Source organism: Pelobates fuscus, chromosome 11, assembly GCF_036172605.1.
Source record: "Pelobates fuscus isolate aPelFus1 chromosome 11, aPelFus1.pri, whole genome shotgun sequence".
Lineage (NCBI taxonomy): Eukaryota > Metazoa > Chordata > Amphibia > Anura > Pelobatidae > Pelobates > Pelobates fuscus.
In genome coordinates, this window is record NC_086327.1 from 6,498,010 (window position 1) to 6,517,045 (window position 19,036).

The following is a 19,036-nucleotide window of genomic DNA, read 5'->3' on the forward strand; positions in this document are numbered from 1 at the left end:
ACGGAAAGTCTCCAATCTCTGAAGAGTACCGGACTCTTCTATGTGGCGTTCTTGGCATTTTGTTTTTCATTCAAGTTGACTTATGTTCTGCTGTGGATTATTCGTCGACAACATCAAGAAAGAGGAGTGGCTTAAGGTCACATGGGGACTTGATGGTGCTGAAGGCATTATGATTGGTTGTACTGTTATACAGTTATATGATTAACCCTTTGGGGGCATGTTTACATGTTTAGATTTGTTTTCTAAAATAAATATTTTGCTGCTGAGGAATAAAAGAAAGAGAATAAGCATAATACTCGCCTCCGTGTCCTTAATAAAATCATGACTTTACGTCATGAAATTAGTAAAATCTGGTAATTGTCAGTAATTCAATGGAAAGTTCAACATTTAGACCAAAGTAGCCGCACTGGAAACATTCTCCATGCCAGCTGGGTTTTTAGTTCTGCTCCATAAAGCCTAGTATTTGAAATCTACTTTTATTTCCCGACACTTCACACATTAATGAATAACGATTTGCCATTTTATGACTGCACCAAGATCATTTACTGCCGTCAGCCAAGCAGAATCTTATCGGCTCCCAATGCTGTGTTTGTGGGAAGATAGTGTTAAAGCTGCACAGTGATGCTGTATGCCCTCTGTATCCAAGGAAAACAGGTGGAAGTTAAAGGGACCCTCCGGACATCAATAAATATTATGCAGGATGCTGCACTACAAGCCAACCTTCTCAGCCACACACCCTCGCTCCAGAACAAGACTTCCATCAAAACATTCATTGGTGCCCGGAGTGTCCCTTTAAGGGTAGAAATATTTTCTTAAATCTGTAAAAAAAACTAAACTATTCTGCGGTATCATATCTGCAGCGGCACGAATAAAAGCGATGGCTTGCTTCCAACTGAAGTGCTGCGGATATTTTGGAGCAGGGGTGCCCAACAGGTAGCTCCCCAGATGTTGCACAGCTACAACTCCCATGATGCTTTGCATGCCTTTAGAATGGAAGCTGTAGCTTTAAAACATCTGGGGATCTACCCTTTGGCAACGCCTGATGTAGAGTCTCGAATGACATGATCGGTAATATACAATTCTACTTATTTGATTGGTGTATATACAGAGTTTAATGAGAATTGTATTATTATTATTACTGACATTTATAAAGAGCCAACGTATTCCTCGGGGCTGTACAATACACACAGACCAATGGTATAGACCAGGGATAGGCAACCTTCGGCTCTGCAGATGTTTTGGACTACACCTCCCATGATGCTTTGCCAGCATTATGTGTGTAAGAGCATTATGGGGGATGTAGTCCACAACATCTGGAGAGCCGAAGGTTGCCTATCCCTGGTATAGACAAATAATATACACAAACATACTAAAGGAACCGAGGGCACAGCCCACCGGCTGACAATCCAGCAATCACCGTACTTTTATAGACATTACGGAACTGGAAAAAAGCAATTGGGAAAGTTATATCAACTCAAACAATCTTTACGACTCTCCTGTGGAACAAGTGGGCAGAAACGTCACAGGGTTGCACAAGAAATGCTTAGTACATTAACACGGCAACTTGCCAACCTCATAAAAAAAGGAAAAAAACACCTGCATTGCTGTGGTTTCAACGCTAGATGGAGTATGCCGCCTTTTTAAATACTAATCTACAGCAATGTCCAAACAGCTCTTATACCCACCCCACCGACCCTCCCTCCAGCAAGGAAAGATCTAAGTAAAGCCTCCTGCGGATTTCAGAAGCGACTGTGCAAGAAAGAGGACGAGCGGTGAGTAAAACCCTCCCTCTTATCCCTAGAATTGCCCAAAAAATTACTTATTTCTTTAACCCCTTAAGGACACATGACATGTGTGACATGTCATGATTCCCTTTTATTCCAGAAGTTTGCTCCTTAAGGGGTTAAATGAGCGCCCCCACTGCTTCGCGCAGCAACATAGTAAATGCAGAGTCTTCTCTTTATCGACAGAGAGAGTGATCGGAGAGGTACGTCAATGCGAGCAACATCACACTATCATTTATTTAACCCTTCTCTGATATTTATTCTAAAAGAATAGTGGGACTAAACGTGTTGGCAGTGCATCTAAATAGATATCATTTGATTAAAAAAAAATAGCATTTGCACATATCAACTCATTTGCAACAGATACAACTGAATTTAACCATAACGCAACCGCTGGGTTACTGCTACGTTTTATTACCATAATCACCCCGCAATAGCGCTTCACCTTGCTCAGACATCTTTACAGCGACTATACAGCTCACTTTGTCATTTTAAAAGTTACTAATAAAAAATAAAACTGACAAGTTCACCGTATCCCCAAATAGAGATATAAAATGACGTCCTTTGCAGAGAAAGAAAAAATGAAAGAAAATGTTGGTATTATTTTGTGTAAATTTATGAAGTAATGTGCTATAAGTCTCATTCATTCTAAGGCAGCTCAAGCTGATACAGTATTACTGAACGAATGACCAAGTCGTCATGGCAGTACAAATGCAGAGGGGCAGCTATGGAGATCCAAAGTTTCTGCACGGAGGTGCATCAATTAACTTGGCCAGCGCCAGGGATTTTACGCCAGAAGTCTGTGGCATAATAAAATGGCGTGGTGGAGTTATGTTTTACCTATGTTTTATCGTTAAATGCAAAGAAAAGAAAAAAGTGAATATGAATGCTTCATGTACACTCCTGATACTGTATCTAGCACTTGACATATTTCACGTGGCTGAGATTGTACCCATGCTGTATTTAACATTCACAATAAAAATAAATTATTATATATTTTTTAATGGCGTGGAGGGGGGGGCATGCCCAGAATTATTTCATGCCCACCTGTTAGCTCTGCTCTGTTTCACAAGTTCTGTCGGCAAGCCAGGAAGACATGTACATGATGGAAGTGTACTCTACCCTTCGTCCTGGAATCCTGGGTGCTGTGCTGGATAGGTCCCAGTACCAATAAGGGGACCAAATATGAAATTTGAATATAGAAAATAATCCAGGCACTCCAAACGAATTTCAAATAAGGCAGTTTTATTGGACCCAACAACCAGAAAGCAACGTTTCGACCCCTTAGGGCCTTTGGTAAGCCAGGAAGAGGCAGAGGGAGACGGATCTGATACCTCTCCAGCTTGTACACCAGATATTAATGGGGCCTTCACAGAGCTTATTTGATTGGTCCCATGATATTCACGGACTCAGTTACAGATCCCCCCCCCATTCCACCGTGTTGATGCGCATACGTTCAATTCTGTGGGCACCCTGCTATGTCGCAGCTAAGGTGTATATCGTTATTAGTGTGCAAGGCCATTTCATGGGGCGCAGGACCGTGACGGCGGCTCTGTCTCTTACTATGAGGATCTAGGATTTACAGTCTGCTCTGGGGTAATACTGTTTTTTTTTTTAAATTTTATATCTCCCTCTCCTTGAAAAATTCTCCAAATATCCAGCTATAAACACTGCTCGGCTGTTTCAGCGTGAATGTTGCCATTCAGATTCCAAATTCTGCTGTTTAGTGAATAAGTCTAGTAACGTAGCGATGCAGTTAGTCTTACATACCAGCACACAGTAAATCGTACTACAGGGGAGAAACGATTCTCCAATCACCATCCGGCGTCCTGCGTCACACGTTATGGTTGGATAGGCCAGCAATAAACAGACTCCCAATATGCTCTGGCTATGTGGTCTGAATATTTAATAGAGAGTTGGTATCTAGATTCCTGGATAAGTCATGGTTACATGAGTCCATCAAGCTCAGCCCTTCTCACATTTCTTTTTGCTGTTGATCCATCATAATAAATAGACTTATCTTTCAGACAATATTTATACCTCCCACATAATAAAATAAAAAACAATGGAGTTTATTCACTAAAGTAAAAATTGCAGAAAACTGCCCGGGGAACTGCAAACTGCACGCCAAAGCGGCTGGAAAAAGACAATTTTTTCAAATTTACAATTACCTCCACAATTCTTCTCTTTCCATGTTTAACCCCTTAAGGACATATGACATGTGTGACATGTCATGATTCCCTTTTATTACAGAAGTTTGGTCCTTAAGGGGTTAAGAGTATAACTCCCCCACCCTACCCTAAAGAAATAAACCACCAACAAATAATATGAATTATTGTTATTGACATATATTAACCAGCCCTCCCCCCTAAATAATTCCAGGGGGGTGATAGACGATAGAGAGGAGCCGCCAAGACAGTTTAGAAATACAGCCAAGTATTGCGAGCACATCTGCCACTGAATAGCAAGCGACCTGCTCTGAATAATGGATCAGGTTAGCGGCCCCCTCCCCTGCACGCTGCCAGCCCTTCCCTTTGTGTATATACAGCAGGTCTCTTGTTAGAGAGAGGGATCCGTGTACTCAGCTGACTGCAGCCCGGGGATTGGCCGTCACCGCTTTGTCAACCTTGGGAGGTTTCCCAGATTTGGGCTTTCACTTGGAAAAAAACCTTAGAAATCACTTGGTGTGTTTACATTTGACCCACTTGCAACAGCAATTCCTTCTGCAAGCGATCATGCGGAACGAGCCGTCACACTGCGTGCTACTCTGCCTGGCAAAGCGGCCGTTCCAGCAAAATATTCAAAATCTTTATCTTTTTATAAATCATTCGCACCAGCAGAACGAGTGTGTTTAGGTGGATTTGGTTAATAACAGAAGTCAATGGGGTGTATTATCTAAATGCCAAATTGTGGGTAAAAAGAGATGATTTGGATACATTTTCCAGTCCAGCAATAGTTACAGCTATTTTTTAAGTTTGCTACCAGACGGTGCTCATTGAATAAACTGCAAAGTGTTTCCCAAAGAATGATACATAAGAGATTTATTTTCTGTGTTTATAGGTGGTTGAAATGCATACATGGTGAGATCTGATCGCACGCTCCCCCACACAAACTGGGGTTTATTCGCTGTAGCGGGATAGAGGACCTAACTACACTTTTACTCCCCTCGTTCGTTTACCGAACCAACTTTGTATGGTCCCCTTGTTCACAAATCATATTTAGGCTTGATTGGAAGATTGTGCTTGTCCCATTCTAAATATGATAAAAATGAGGCTTGAGTATTAATCTGTGGGTAGGTATTAATGTCTCTTTTGGATATGATATTGGAACACAAGGTTTGTTCATATGAAAGGACTCATTATCTAAGAGGGAATCAAGACAAACAGCAAATTAGAGAGTTAGTTTATAATTAAACCAGACTTCCAGGCCACTTATGTGTGACTTCTCACACCTTACAGAGTAGCTCTGCTGGGGTCCCAGCTTAAAAGAGGAATTTAGGTTGTAAGCTCTAACCTCCCTTACAATCAAATTAACCCCTTTTGAAATTGACAATACCACCTCTACCAGGCAGCCAGTTCATATATGCACTACACAAATTATTTTAAATGGCAATATTCTATAGTGCAACAATCAATTATGTACCCTTGCCGTGACACCTTCCCCAGATGAGAGACACAGTGGGAGTAGGCTCTCATGCCTCTACTTTGCGTATCGGCACTTGTTCTTTTTTTGCCTTCCCACCCACTAAGCTCATGTAGTAGCTCCAAGGGAAAGAAACCATTGGAGGGATCTGAGTGATATTTCGGCAAAGTGTGCGCTCAGATCCAAGCTATTCGGTGATATAGTGTATAACAGAGCTCCACAGCAATAATACTCCCAGTAATGTGTCTGAGTGTATAACAGAGCCCCACAGTAATAATACTCCCAGTAATGTGTCTGAGTGTATAACAGAGCTCCACAGCAATAATACTCCCAGCAATGTGTCTGAGTGTATAACAGAGCTCCACAGCAATAATACTCCCAGTAATGTGTCTGAGTGTATAACGGAGCTCCACAGCAATAATACTCCCAGTAATGTGACTGAGTGTATAACAGAGCTCCACAGCAATAATACTCCCAGTAATGTGTCTGAGTGTATAACAGAGCCCCACAGTAATAATACTCCCAGTAATGTGTCTGAGTGTATAACAGAGCTCCACAGCAATAATACTCCCAGCAATGTGTCTGAGTGTATAACAGAGCTCCACAGCAATAATACTCCCAGCAATGTGTCTGAGTGTATAACAGAGCTCCGCAGTAATAATACTCCCAGTAATGTGTCTGAGTGTATAACAGAGCTCCACAGCAATAATACTCCCAGTAATGTGTCTGAGTGTATAACAGAGCTCCACAGCAATAATACTCCCAGTAATGTGTCTGAGTGTATAACAGAGCTCCACAGCAATAATACTCCCAGTAATGTGTCTGAGTGTATAACAGAGCTCCACAGCAATAATACTCCCAGTAATGTGTCTGAGTGTATAATAGAGCTCCACAGCAATAATACTCCTAGTAATGTGTATAACAGAACTCCACAGCAATAATACTCCCAGTAATGTGTCTGAGTGTATAACAGAGCTCCACAGCAATAATACTCCCAGTAATGTGTCTGAGTATATAACAGAGCTCCACAGCAATAATACTCCCAGTAATGTGTCTGAGTGTATAACAGAGCCCCACAGCAATAATACTCACAGTAATGTGTCTGAGTGTATAACAGAGCTCCACAGAAATAATACTCCCAGTAATGTGTCTGAGTGTATAACAGAGCTCCACAGTAATAATACTCCCAGTAATGTGTCTGAGTGTATAACAGAGCCCCACAGTAATAATACTCCCAGTAATGTGTCTGAGTGTATAACAGAGCTCCACAGCAATAATGCTCCCAGTAATGTGTCTGAGTGTATAACAGAGCCCCACAGCAATAATACTCCCAGTAATGTGTCTGAGTGTATAACAGAGCTCCACAGAAATAATACTCCCAGTAATGTGTCTGAGTGTATAACAGAGCTCCACAGCAATAATACTCCCAGTAATGTGTCTGAGTGTATAACAGAGCTCCACAGTAATAATACTCCCAGTAATGTGTCTGAGTGTATAACAGAGCCCCACAGTAATAGTACTCCCAGTAATGTGTCTGAGTGTATAACAGAGCCCCACAGCAATAATACTCCCAGTAATGTGTCTTTAAACTACAATAAATGTGTTTAGAAATCAGTCTGTGTAAATAAGATACATTGTTATTAGTATGTCACCTACACTTTCTCAGACCAACCCACCCCTTTACTTAATCAGCTACAGTTATAATTAACGCAGTTAATATCTAGTGAGGGGACTGGGCCAAGCAACATGTTACAGATCCAGTAATATCACTCCTACATTATTATATGTATGATATAAGGGTCTTTTTATTTTTTATTCTTTATTTTTGGTATGACATTGTTGTACACTGGTGCGTTAAATCATATGTTACATGGTATATTCATTAGTCGAACATTGGTTTGTAAACAGATCCTGTTTCCGTTTGCATCTGACTATACCGCGTCTTCAGTTTGCATGTAGTTACTCAGTTTGCCTACATTTGCTATTTGGTGTTATTATTTATACGTTTGGTAAAAAGAACATAGTAGAAACATAGTAAAACATATCAACAACATACTAAGAGAGCCATGTCTAATGGCTAAAATCTTACTCCGGATTCAGATTACTGAATTATGAAACTTCGATCGTTGTGGAGTGGCCCAACGCTTAAGGACCATGACCTCTCGTGGTTGTGAATGGATAGACTTGGTCTCTCCTCCAGCAACGATGTTAGGATGTGTCGGGGGAAAGAGGGGGGGAGGGGGTAGTAGGATGGAAGGGGGGGGGGGTCCTCATGGTGGAGTTTGGAGCGCCGTGGTGGGAGGTTCTCTTGGTGTCCGCATGGGGTATTGGGTCTGCGGGGTGGCCCTAGTGTGTATAGATTTTAATAGATTTTTAATAGATTCTTAAAGAGTAAGTAACCAAAAAGCCAAATGTCTGGCAGTAAATGTAGCTGTCCAACAATAATGGTGGAAAAACAACTGATTTAAAGAATGAAGAAAGTTTAAGTTAAATAAAAGAGTTTAATAAGGGCTATTCCAATAAAAAATCTGTGCTTTATAAAATCGAAAGAAAAGGAATAAAAAGCAAAAATGAAATGGGGTTTTCAGGACCCCCTATTTACAAAGGGGAGCTATACAATGAGCCCTCTTCGGTGTACTATGGCCTAGGGCTTATATAGACCAGAATGTGGTTATGGTGTGACTTGCCATCGATCCATGGGGGGTTAAAGCATTAGATGTGGTTATGGTGTGACGTGTCATCGATCCATGGGGGGTTAAAGCATTAGATGTGGTTATGGTGTGACTTGCCATCGATCCATGGGGGGTTAAAGCATTAGATGTGGTTATGGTGTGACGTGTCATCGATCCATGGGGGGTTAAAGCATTAGATGTGGTTATGGTGTGACTTGCCATCGATCCATGGGGGGTTAAAGCATTAGATGTGGTTATGGTGTGACTTGTCATCGATCCATGGGGGGTTAAAGCATTAGATGTGGTTATGGTGTGACGTGTCATCGATCCATGGGGGGTTAAAGCATTAGATGTGATTATGGTGTGACTTGTCATCGATCCATGGGGGGTTAAAGCATTAGATGTGGTTATGGTGTGACGTGTCATCGATCCATGGGGGGTTAAAGCATTAGATGTGGTTATGGTGTGACGTGTCATCGATCCATGGGGGGTTAAAGCATTAGATGTGGTTATGGTGTGACTTGTCATCGATCCATGGGGGGTTAAAGCATTAGATGTGGTTATGGTGTGACTTGTCATCGATCCATGGGGGGTTAAAGCATTAGATGTGGTTATGGTGTGACGTGTCATCGATCCATGGGGGGTTAAAGCATTAGATGTGGTTATGGTGTGACGTGTCATCGATCCATGGGGGGTTAAAGCATTAGATGTGGTTATGGTGTGACTTGCCATCGATCCATGGGGGGTTAAAGCATTAGATGTGGTTATGGTGTGACGTGTCATCGATCCATGGGGGGTTAAAGCATTAGATGTGATTATGGTGTGACTTGTCATCGATCCATGGGGGGTTAAAGCATTAGATGTGGTTATGGTGTGACGTGTCATCGATCCATGGGGGGTTAAAGCATTAGATGTGGTTATGGTGTGACGTGTCATCGATCCATGGGGGGTTAAAGCATTAGATGTGGTTATGGTGTGACTAGTCATCGATCCATGGGGGGTTAAAGCATTAGATGTGATTATGGTGTGACTTGCCATCGATCCATGGGGGTTAAAGCATTAGATGTGGTTATGGTGTGACTTGCCATCGATCCATGGGGGGTTAAAGCATTAGATGTGGTTATGGTGTGACGTGTCATCGATCCATGGGGGGTTAAAGCATTAGATGTGCTTATGGTGTGACGTGTCATCGATCCATGGGGGGTTAAAGCATTAGATGTGGTTATGATGTGACTTGCCATCGATCCATGGGGGGTTAAAGCATTAGATGTGGTTATGGTGTGACGTGTCATCGATCCATGGGGGGTTAAAGCATTAGATGTGGTTATGGTGTGACTTGCCATCGATCCATGGGGGGTTAAAGCATTAGATGTGATTATGGTGTGACTTGCCATCGATCCATGGGGGGTTAAAGCATTAGATGTGGTTATGGTGTGACTTGTCATCGATCCATGGGGGGTTAAAGCATTAGATGTGGTTATGGTGTGACGTGTCATCGATCCATGGGGGGTTAAAGCATTAGATGTGGTTATGGTGTGACTTGCCATCGATCCATGGGGGGGTTAAAGCATTAAATGTGGTTATGGTGTGACCTGTCATCGATCCATGGGGGGTTAAAGCATTAGATGTGGTTATGGTGTCACGTGTCATCGATCCATGGGGGGTTAAAGCATTAGATGTGGTTATGGTGTGACTTGCCATCGATCCATGGGGGGTTAAAGCATTAGATGTGATTATGGTGTGACTTGCCATCGATCCATGGCGGTTAAAGCATTAGATGTGGTTATGGTGTGACTTGTCATCGATCCATGGGGGGTTAAAGCATTAGATGTGGTTATGGTGTGACTTGCCATCGATCCATGGGGGGTTAAAGCATTAGATGTGGTTATGGTGTGACTTGCCATCGATCCATGGGGGGTTAAAGCATTAGATGTGGTTATGGTGTGACGTGTCATCGATCCATGGGGGGTTAAAGCATTAGATGTGGTTATGGTGTGACGTGTCATCGATCCATGGGGGGTTAAAGCATTAGATGTGGTTATGGTATGACTTGCCATCGATCCATGGGGGGTTAAAGCATTAGATGTGATTATGGTGTGACTTGTCATCGATCCATGGGGGGTTAAAGCATTCGATGTGGTTATGGTGTGACTTGCCATCGATCCATGGGGGGTTAAAGCATTAGATGTGATTATGGTGTGACTTGCCATCGATCCATGGGGGTTAAGGCACTAGATGTGGCTATGGTGTGACTTGTCATCGATCCATGGGGGGTTAGAGCATTAGATGTGGTTATGGTGTGACTTGTCATCGATCCATGGGGGTTAAAGCATTAGATGTGGTTATGGTGTGACTTGTCATCGATCCATGGGGGGTTAAAGCATTAGATGTGGTTATGGTGTGACGTGTCATCGATCCATGGGGGGTTAAAGCATTAGATGTGGTTATGGTGTGACTTGCCATCGATCCATGGGGGGTTAAAGCATTAGATCTGGTTATGTTAGTGATTAAACCGTATTCCTCACGTAGGTTTGTATTAACCATTTAGCTCCCATCGCTTGAGCCCTCGTCCAATGATAATTAGATCTGATAAATTTATAGAATTATTTCTTCTGTAGTTCTGTTCGATATGGAAATACTAAATATATTCAGACAGGTTTTAAATTAGAGAATAAGTTTGTTCACAGAGATCTTCTATCATTACTGCAGCTCCAGGCCCTTGTGTGAGAATAACTGGGACATAATAGGATTAAGTAATTCCTTCTCCCTTTACCAGTGATACAAACGCACACAGAGTAGTGTGTTCAATCCTGACCCTTTACAGACTGCAGAACATACCACCCCTGGATCTCAGGGACCCCAAAGGGAAAGTGGCAACGTGCCACGTGTTATGTGGTTGGTAACCTGGGATATTTTATTTTACAATCCCAATTAATTAGAAGAGATTATTAATCACTCCATTTATTAAACAGGGGATCCATTAATGCATCAGCTGACACTCCATACCGATACTTTGATCTTTTTCATAATTGGTTATTCGGTTATTCCTGATGGTTGAAACGATATCTGTCAATAGATCACAAGCTGATAACAGGCGGCATTACTATATTGAGGATATTAATTGTTTTATGCACGCTACCTGTGCTTATTATTTAAATATAAAAAATGTAAAAACGATACCTAGTATTCTATATAATAGAGATATATTTCTGTGTGTTAATATGTGTTACAGCACGTTACTGGATATTATAGCATGTTACTGGGTGTTATAGCATGTTACAGGATATTATAGCGTGTTACTGGGTGTTATAGCATGTTACTGGGTGTTATAGCATGTTACTGGGTGTTATAGCATGTTACTGGATATTATAGCATGTTACTGGGTGTTATAGCATGTTACAGGATATTATAGCGTGTTACTGGGTGTTATAGCATGTTACTGGGTGTTATAGCATGTTACTGGGTGTTATAGCATGTTACTGGATATTATAGCATGTTACTGGGTGTTATAGCGTGTTACTGGGTGTTATAGCGTGTTACTGGGTGTTATATCATGATACTGGGTGTTATAGCGTGTTACTGGGTGTTATATCATGATACTGGGTGTTATAGTGTGTTACTGGGTGTTATAGCATGTTACTGGATATTATAGCATGTTACTGGGTGTTATAGCATATTACTGGGTGTTATAGCATGTTACAGGATATTATAGCGTGTTACTGGGTGTTATAGCGTGTTACTGGGTGTTATAGTGTGTTACTGGGTGTTATAGCATGTTACTGGATATTATAGCATGTTACTGGGTGTTATAGCATATTACTGGGTGTTATAGCATGTTACAGGATATTATAGCGTGTTACTGGGTGTTATAGCGTGTTACTGGGTGTTATATCATGATACTGGGTGTTATAGCATGTTACTGGGTGTTATAGCATGTTACTGGGTGTTATAGCGTGTTACTGGGTGTTATAGCATGTTACTGGGTGTTATAGCGTGTTACTGGGTGTTATAGCGTGTTACTGGGTGTTATAGCATGTTACTGGGTGTTATAGCGTGTTACTGGGTGTTATAGCGTGTTACTGGGTGTTATAGCATGTTACTGGGTGTTATAGCATGTTACTGGATATTATAGCGTGTTACTGGATAGTAGAGCATGTTACTTGGTGCTATAGCATGTTACTGAATATTATAGCGCGTTACTGGGTGTTATAGCGTGTTACTGGATATTATAGCGTGTTACTGGGTGTTATAGCATGTTACTGGGTGTTATAGCATGTTACAGGATATTATAGCGTGTTACTAGGTGTTATAGCATGTTACTGGGTGTTATAGCATGTTACTGGATATTATAGCGTGTTACTGGATATTATAGCATGTTACTGGGTGTTATAGCGTGTTACTGGGTGTTATAGCATGTTACAGGATATTATAGCGTGTTACTGGATATTATAGCGTGTTACTGGATAGTAGAGCATGTTACTGGATAGTAGAGCTTGTTACTTGGTGCTATAGCATGTTACTGAATATTATAACGCGTTACTAGGTGTTATAGTGTGTTACTGTCTTGATGTTGTGTTAATGTGGTGGCCACATGTTGCAATTTTCCAACTTTATCAGTTTTTGTGTTGCCATGTCTTTACACCATATGACAAGCTTTGTGTTGTTGTACTTGTGTGCAATGTTACAGGCTTCATGTCCTGTGCTGTCTGCCGGGCTATATCTGTGTATTAGGATTTGTCTTTGTGTTGTATGCCAGGCTATGTCTGTGTATTAGGATGCGTTGTGGTGCTGTGTGCCGGGCTATGTCTGTGTATTAGGATGTGTTGTGGTGCTGTGCCGGGCTATGTCTGTGTATTAGGATGTGCCGTTGTGTTGTGTGCCGGGCTATATCTGTGTATTAGAATGTATTATTGTGCTGTGTGCCAGGCTATGTCTGCGTATTAGAATGTGTTGTTGTGCTGTGTGCTGGGCTATATCTGTGTATTAGGATGTGTCATTGTTGTGTGCTGGGTTATGTCTGTGTGTTAAGTTGTATCATTGTGCCGGGCTATGTCTGTGTATTTGAATGTGTCGTTGTGCTGTGTGCGGGGCTATGTCTGTGTATTAGAATGTGTTGTTGTGCTGTGTGCCAGGCTATATCTGTGTATTAGGATGTGTTGTTGTTGTGTGCAGGGCTACGTCTGTGTTACGTTGTGTCACTGTGTTGAGCTATGTCTTTGTATTAGGTAGTGTCATTGTGCTGTGTGCCAGGCTATGTATGTGTATTAGGATGTGTCATTGTTGTGTGCTGGACTATGTATGTGTGTTAGGTTGTGTCATTGTGCCGGGCTATGTGTTTGTATTAGGTAGTGTCATTGTGCTGTTTGCCGAGCTATGTCTTAGTATTAGGATTTGTGGTTGTGCTGTGTGCCAGGCAGTGTGCCATTCTATGCCAGGTTGTGCAGTGAGCTGTCGTTATTGTCTGCTGGGCTATGTCTGTGTATTAGGTAGTGTCATTGTGCCAGGCTATGTCTGTGTATTAGAATGTGTTGTTGTGCTGTGTGCCAGGCAGAATGGCATTCTATGCCAGGCTGTACAGTGAGCTGTTGCTGTTGCGTTCTGGGCTATGTCTGTGCATGAGAATGTGTCATTGTGCTGTGTGCACGGCTATGTCTGTGTATTAGGATGTGTCGTTGTGCTGTGTGCATGGCTATGTCTGTGTATCAGGATGTGTCATTGCTGTGTGCTGGGCTATGTCTGTGTATTAGAATGTGTGGTTGTATTTTGTGACGGGCTATGTCTGTGAATTAGAATGTGTCGTTGTGGTGTGTGCTGGGCTATGTCTGTGTATTAGGATGTGTCGTTACTGTGTGCAGGGCTATGTCTGTGTATTAGGATGTCATTGTGGTGTGTGCTGGGCTATGTCTGTGTATTAGGATGTGTCGTTGCTTTGTGCTGGGCTATGTTTGTGTATTAGGATGTTCCGTTGTGCTGTGTGCTGGGCAATGTCTGTTTATTCGGATGTGTCGTTGCTGTGTGCTGGGCTATGTCTGTGTATCAGGATGTGTCGTTATTGTGTGCTGGGCAATGTCTATGTATTAGGATGTGTCATTGTGCTGTGTGCTGGGCTATGTCTGTGTATCAGGATGTGTCGTGGCTGTGTGATGGGCTATGTCTGTGTATTAGGATGTGTCGTTGTGCTGTGTGCATGGCTATGTCTGTGTATCAGGATGTGTCATTGCTGTGTGCTGGGCTATGTCTGTGTATTAGAATGTGTGGTTGTATTTTGTGACGGGCTATGTCTGTGAATTAGAATGTGTCGTTGTGGTGTGTGCTGGGCTATGTCTGTGTATTAGGATGTGTCGTTACTGTGTGCAGGGCTATGTCTGTGTATTAGGATGTCATTGTGGTGTGTGCTGGGCTATGTCTGTGTATTAGGATGTGTCGTTGCTTTGTGCTGGGCTATGTTTGTGTATTAGGATGTTCCGTTGTGCTGTGTGCTGGGCAATGTCTGTTTATTCGGATGTGTCGTTGCTGTGTGCTGGGCTATGTCTGTGTATCAGGATGTGTCGTTATTGTGTGCTGGGCAATGTCTATGTATTAGGATGTGTCATTGTGCTGTGTGCTGGGCTATGTCTGTGTATTTGGATGTGTCGTGGCTGTGTGATGGGCTATGTCTGTGTATTAGGATGTGTCATTGTGGTGTGTGCTGGGCTATGTCTGTGTATTAGGATGTGTCGTTGTGGTGTGTGCTGGGCTATGTCTGTGTATTATGATGTGTCGTTGCTGTGTGCTGGGCTATGTCTGTGTATTAGGATGTGTTGTTGTGCTGTGTGCTGGGCAATGTCTGTGTATCAGGATGTGTCGTTACTGTGTCCTGGGCTATGTCTGTGTATTAGGATGTGTTGTTGCTGCGTGCTGGGCTATGTCTGTGTATCAAGATGTGTTGTTGTTGTGTGCTGGGCTATGTCTGTGTATCAGGATGTGTCGTTGTTGTGTGCTGAGCTATGTCTGTGTATCAGGATGTGTCGTTGCTGTGTGCTGGGCTATGTCTGTGTATTAGGATGTGTCGTTGCTGTGTGCTGGGTTATGTCTGTGTATCACGATGTGTGGCGTTGCTGTGTGCTGGGCTATGTCTGTGTATCAGGATGTGTCGTTATTGTGTGCTGGGCTATGTCTATGTATTAGGATGTGTCGTTGTGCTGTGTGCGGGGCTATGTCTGTGTATCAGGATGTGTCGTTTTGGTGTGTGCTGGGCTATGTCTGTGTATTAGGATGTGTCGTGGCTGGGTGATGGGCTATGTCTGTGTATTAGGAAGTGTTGTTGTGGTGTGTGCTGGGCTATGTCTGTGTATTAGGATGTGTGGTTGTGGTGTGTGCTGGGCTATGTCTGTGTATTATGATGTGTCGTTGCTGTGTGCTGGGCTATGTCTGTGTATTAGGATGTGTTGTTGTGCTGTGTGCTGGGCAATGTCTGTCTATCAGGATGTGTCGTTACTGTGTCCTGGGCTATGTCTGTGTATTAGGATGTGTCGTTGCTGTGTGCTGAGCTATGTGTTGTTGCTGCGTGCTGGGCTATGTCTGTGTATCAAGATGTGTCATTGTTGTGTGCTGGGCTATGTCTGTGTATAAGGATGTGTCGTTGTTGTGTGCTGAGCTATGTCTGTGTATCAGGATGTGTCGTTGCTGTGTGCTGGGCTATGTCTGTGTAATAGGATGTGTCGTTGCTGTTTGCTGGGTTATGTCTGTGTATCAGGATGTGTCGTTGCTGTGTGCTGGGCTATGTCTGTGTATCAGGGTGTGTCGTTGTTGTGTGCTGGGCTATGTCTGTGTATCAGGATTTGTCGTTGTTGTGTGCTGGGCTATGTCTGTGTATCAGGATGTGTCGTTGCTGTGTGCTGGGCTATGTCTGTGTATTAGGATGTGTTGCTGTGTGCTGGGCTATGTCTGTGTATAAGGATGTGTCGTTGCTGTGTGCTGGGCTATGTCTGTGTGTTGGGTTGTGTTGTTGCTGTGTGCTGGGCTATGTCTGTGTATTAGAATGTGTCGTTGTTGTGTGCTGGGCTATGTCTGTGTATTAGGATGTGTAGTTGTGGTGTGTGCTGGGCTATGTCTGTGTGTTGGGTTGTGTCGTTGCTGTGTGCTGGGCTATATCTGTGTATTAGGATGTATCGTTGTTGTGTGCTGAGCTATGTCTGTGTATTAGGATGTGTCATTCTTGTGTGCTGGGCTATGGCTGTGTATCAGGATGTGTCGTTCTGGTGTTTGCTGGGCTATGTCTGTGTATCAGGATGTGTTGCTGTTGTGTGCTGGGCTATGTCTGTGTATCAGGATGTGTCGTTGCTGTGTGCTGGGCTATGTCTGTGTATTAGGATGCCGCGTTGCTGTGTGCTGGGCTATGTCTGTGTGTGTGTTGGGTTGTGTCATTATGCTGTGTGCTGGGCTATGTCTGTGTATCAGGATGTGTCGTTGTGTGCTGGGCTATGTCTGTGTATCAGGATGTGTCGTTGCTGTGTGCTGGGCTATGTCTGTGTGTTGGGTTGTGTCATTATGCTGTGTGCTGGGCTATGTCTGTGTATCAGGATGTGTCGTTGTGTGCTGGGCTATGTCTGTGTATCAGGATGTTTCATTGCTGTGTGCTGGGCTATGTCTGTGTATTAGGATGTGTCGTTGCTGTGTGCTGGGCTATGTCTGTGTGTTGGGTTGTGTCATTATGCTGTGTGCTGGGCTATGTCTGTGTATTAGGATGTGTCGTTGCTGTGTGCTGGGCTATGTCTGTGTGTTGGGTTGTGTCATTATGCTATGTGCTGGGCTATGTCTGTGTGTTGGGTTGTGTCATTATGCTGTGTGCTGGGCTATGTCTGTGTATTAGGATGTGTCGTTGCTGTGTGCTGGGCTATGTCTGTGTGTTGGGTTGTGTCATTATGCTATGTGCTGGGCTATGTCTGTGTGTTGGGTTGTGTCATTATGCTGTGTGCCTGACAGAGTTGCATTCTATGCCAAGCTGTGCAGTGAGCTGTCGATGCAGGTTTATAAAACACAGCAGTGATGCAAGGAGTAGTGTTTGGTTTCTGTTGCCTGCGTCTCTTCTAAATGTATTCACACAATGTCTGTCAGACGTCTGCCTTTGTCACCTCCAGCTGCCAGTAATCTAAATCCTGCATGTGAAGGAATAACCCCATCGCTTTCGGCTTTATTGCTGGCAATGCCCCCACGAACCTCCAGTAACTTCTTTAATGTGCTACGCTTAAGCCGGGTGTGCCAGGCTTCCATCCACTGTGCACCCAGCGAGTGCCAACCTCTGATTATAGTTCCAGTAAAAAGGGACCATCCCACCTCTGCCACCAAATGTGGCAGTCTGCCAAAGTATCACCACCACAGATGCCACTTTCCCAATAAAATAACGCCAATAATCCACAAGGTATAATATCACACAGGAGCCAAGGCTTAATGCTGGGAGAAGGCTGGTTTATTCCGGGCCACACACTGCCTTTTATGCAAAAGCCCCAACATGGGGTTTCTTACACAGAAATACAGGGAAATTCCTCCCAGGATCCTCTGTGCCTGAGAGATAATTATCCGAATACACATTTATAATTACATTATCTCTCAGGGACAGAACCACCTCAAAAGTACCCCCAGATAGCTGGGATCTGGCCGAACAATATATCCAAAAATCACCCAGATCTGTTCGGTAGTTTGGAATCGCCATCGGGGGGAAATTATGACCGATCTCCCACGTGGTTGTGTTCCAGGGAAGTTGTGGCAAGAGCCGGTCTCCAGTCATGGTGTTTTGTATGAAAACCACATAAATTGTGCAAAAATGGATAAGTAGAGAATGCTCCCATTACTCTTACATACACAGCTCACACTTCATTCGTACACTGCTCTCATATACACAACTCACACTGCATTATACACTGCTCTCATATACACAACTCACACTGCATTATACACTGCTCTCACATACACAGCTCAAACTGCATTCATACACTGCTCTCACATACACAGCTCACACTGCATTTGTACACTGCTCTCATATACACAGCTCACACTGCGTTCATACACTTCTCTCACATACACAACTCACATTGCATTCATACACTGCTCTCACATACACAACTCACATTGCATTCATACACTGCTCTCACATACACAGATCACACTGCATTCATACACTACACTTACATACACAGCTCACACTGCATTCATACACTGCTCTCACATACACAACTCACATTGCATTCATACACTGCTCTCACATACACAACTCACATTGCATTCATACACTGCTCTCACATACACAGATCACACTGCATTCATACACTACACTTACATACACAGCTCACACTGCATTCATACACTGCTCTCACATACACAACTCACACTGCATTATACACTGCTCTCACATACACAGCTCACACTGCATTCATACACTGCTCTCACATACACAACTCACACTGCATTCATACACTACACTTACATACACAGCTCACACTGCATTCATACACTGCTCTCACATACACAGCTCACACTGCATTCATACACTGCTCTCACATACACAGCTCACACTGCATTCATACACTGCTCAGACAAACACAGCTCACACTGCATTATATACTGCTCTCACATACACAGCTCACACTGCATTCATACACTGCTCTCACATACACAACTCACACTGAATTATACACTGCTCTCACATACACAGCCAACACTGCATTCATACACTGCTCTCACATACACAGCTCACACTGCATTCATACACTGCTCTCACATACACTGCTCACACTGCATTTATACACTGCTCTCACATACACAGCTCACACTGCATTATACACTGCTCTCACATACACAGCTCAAACTGCATTCATACACTGCTCTCACATACACAGCTCACACTGCATTTGTACACTGCTCTCATATACACAGCTCACACTGCGTTCATACACTTCTCTC

At 43.2% G+C, this 19,036-nt stretch overlaps 1 protein-coding gene across 2 annotated transcripts in view; it reads left to right on the forward strand.

Moving 5' to 3' along the window:
- The first annotated feature begins 1,696 nt into the window (after positions 1 to 1,696).
- Positions 1,697 to 19,036, forward strand: part of CAMK2N1 (calcium/calmodulin dependent protein kinase II inhibitor 1) — a 46,705-nt gene continuing 29,365 nt past the window's right edge. The window contains exon 1 of one of the 2 annotated variants that reach the window (XM_063436283.1): positions 1,697 to 1,772. The gene's annotated coding sequence lies outside the window, so the exon portion shown is untranslated. Of the gene's footprint in view, positions 1,773 to 1,966; positions 1,988 to 19,036 lie in introns of those variants that run through there. The other variant, XM_063436286.1, reaches the window with a different exon arrangement.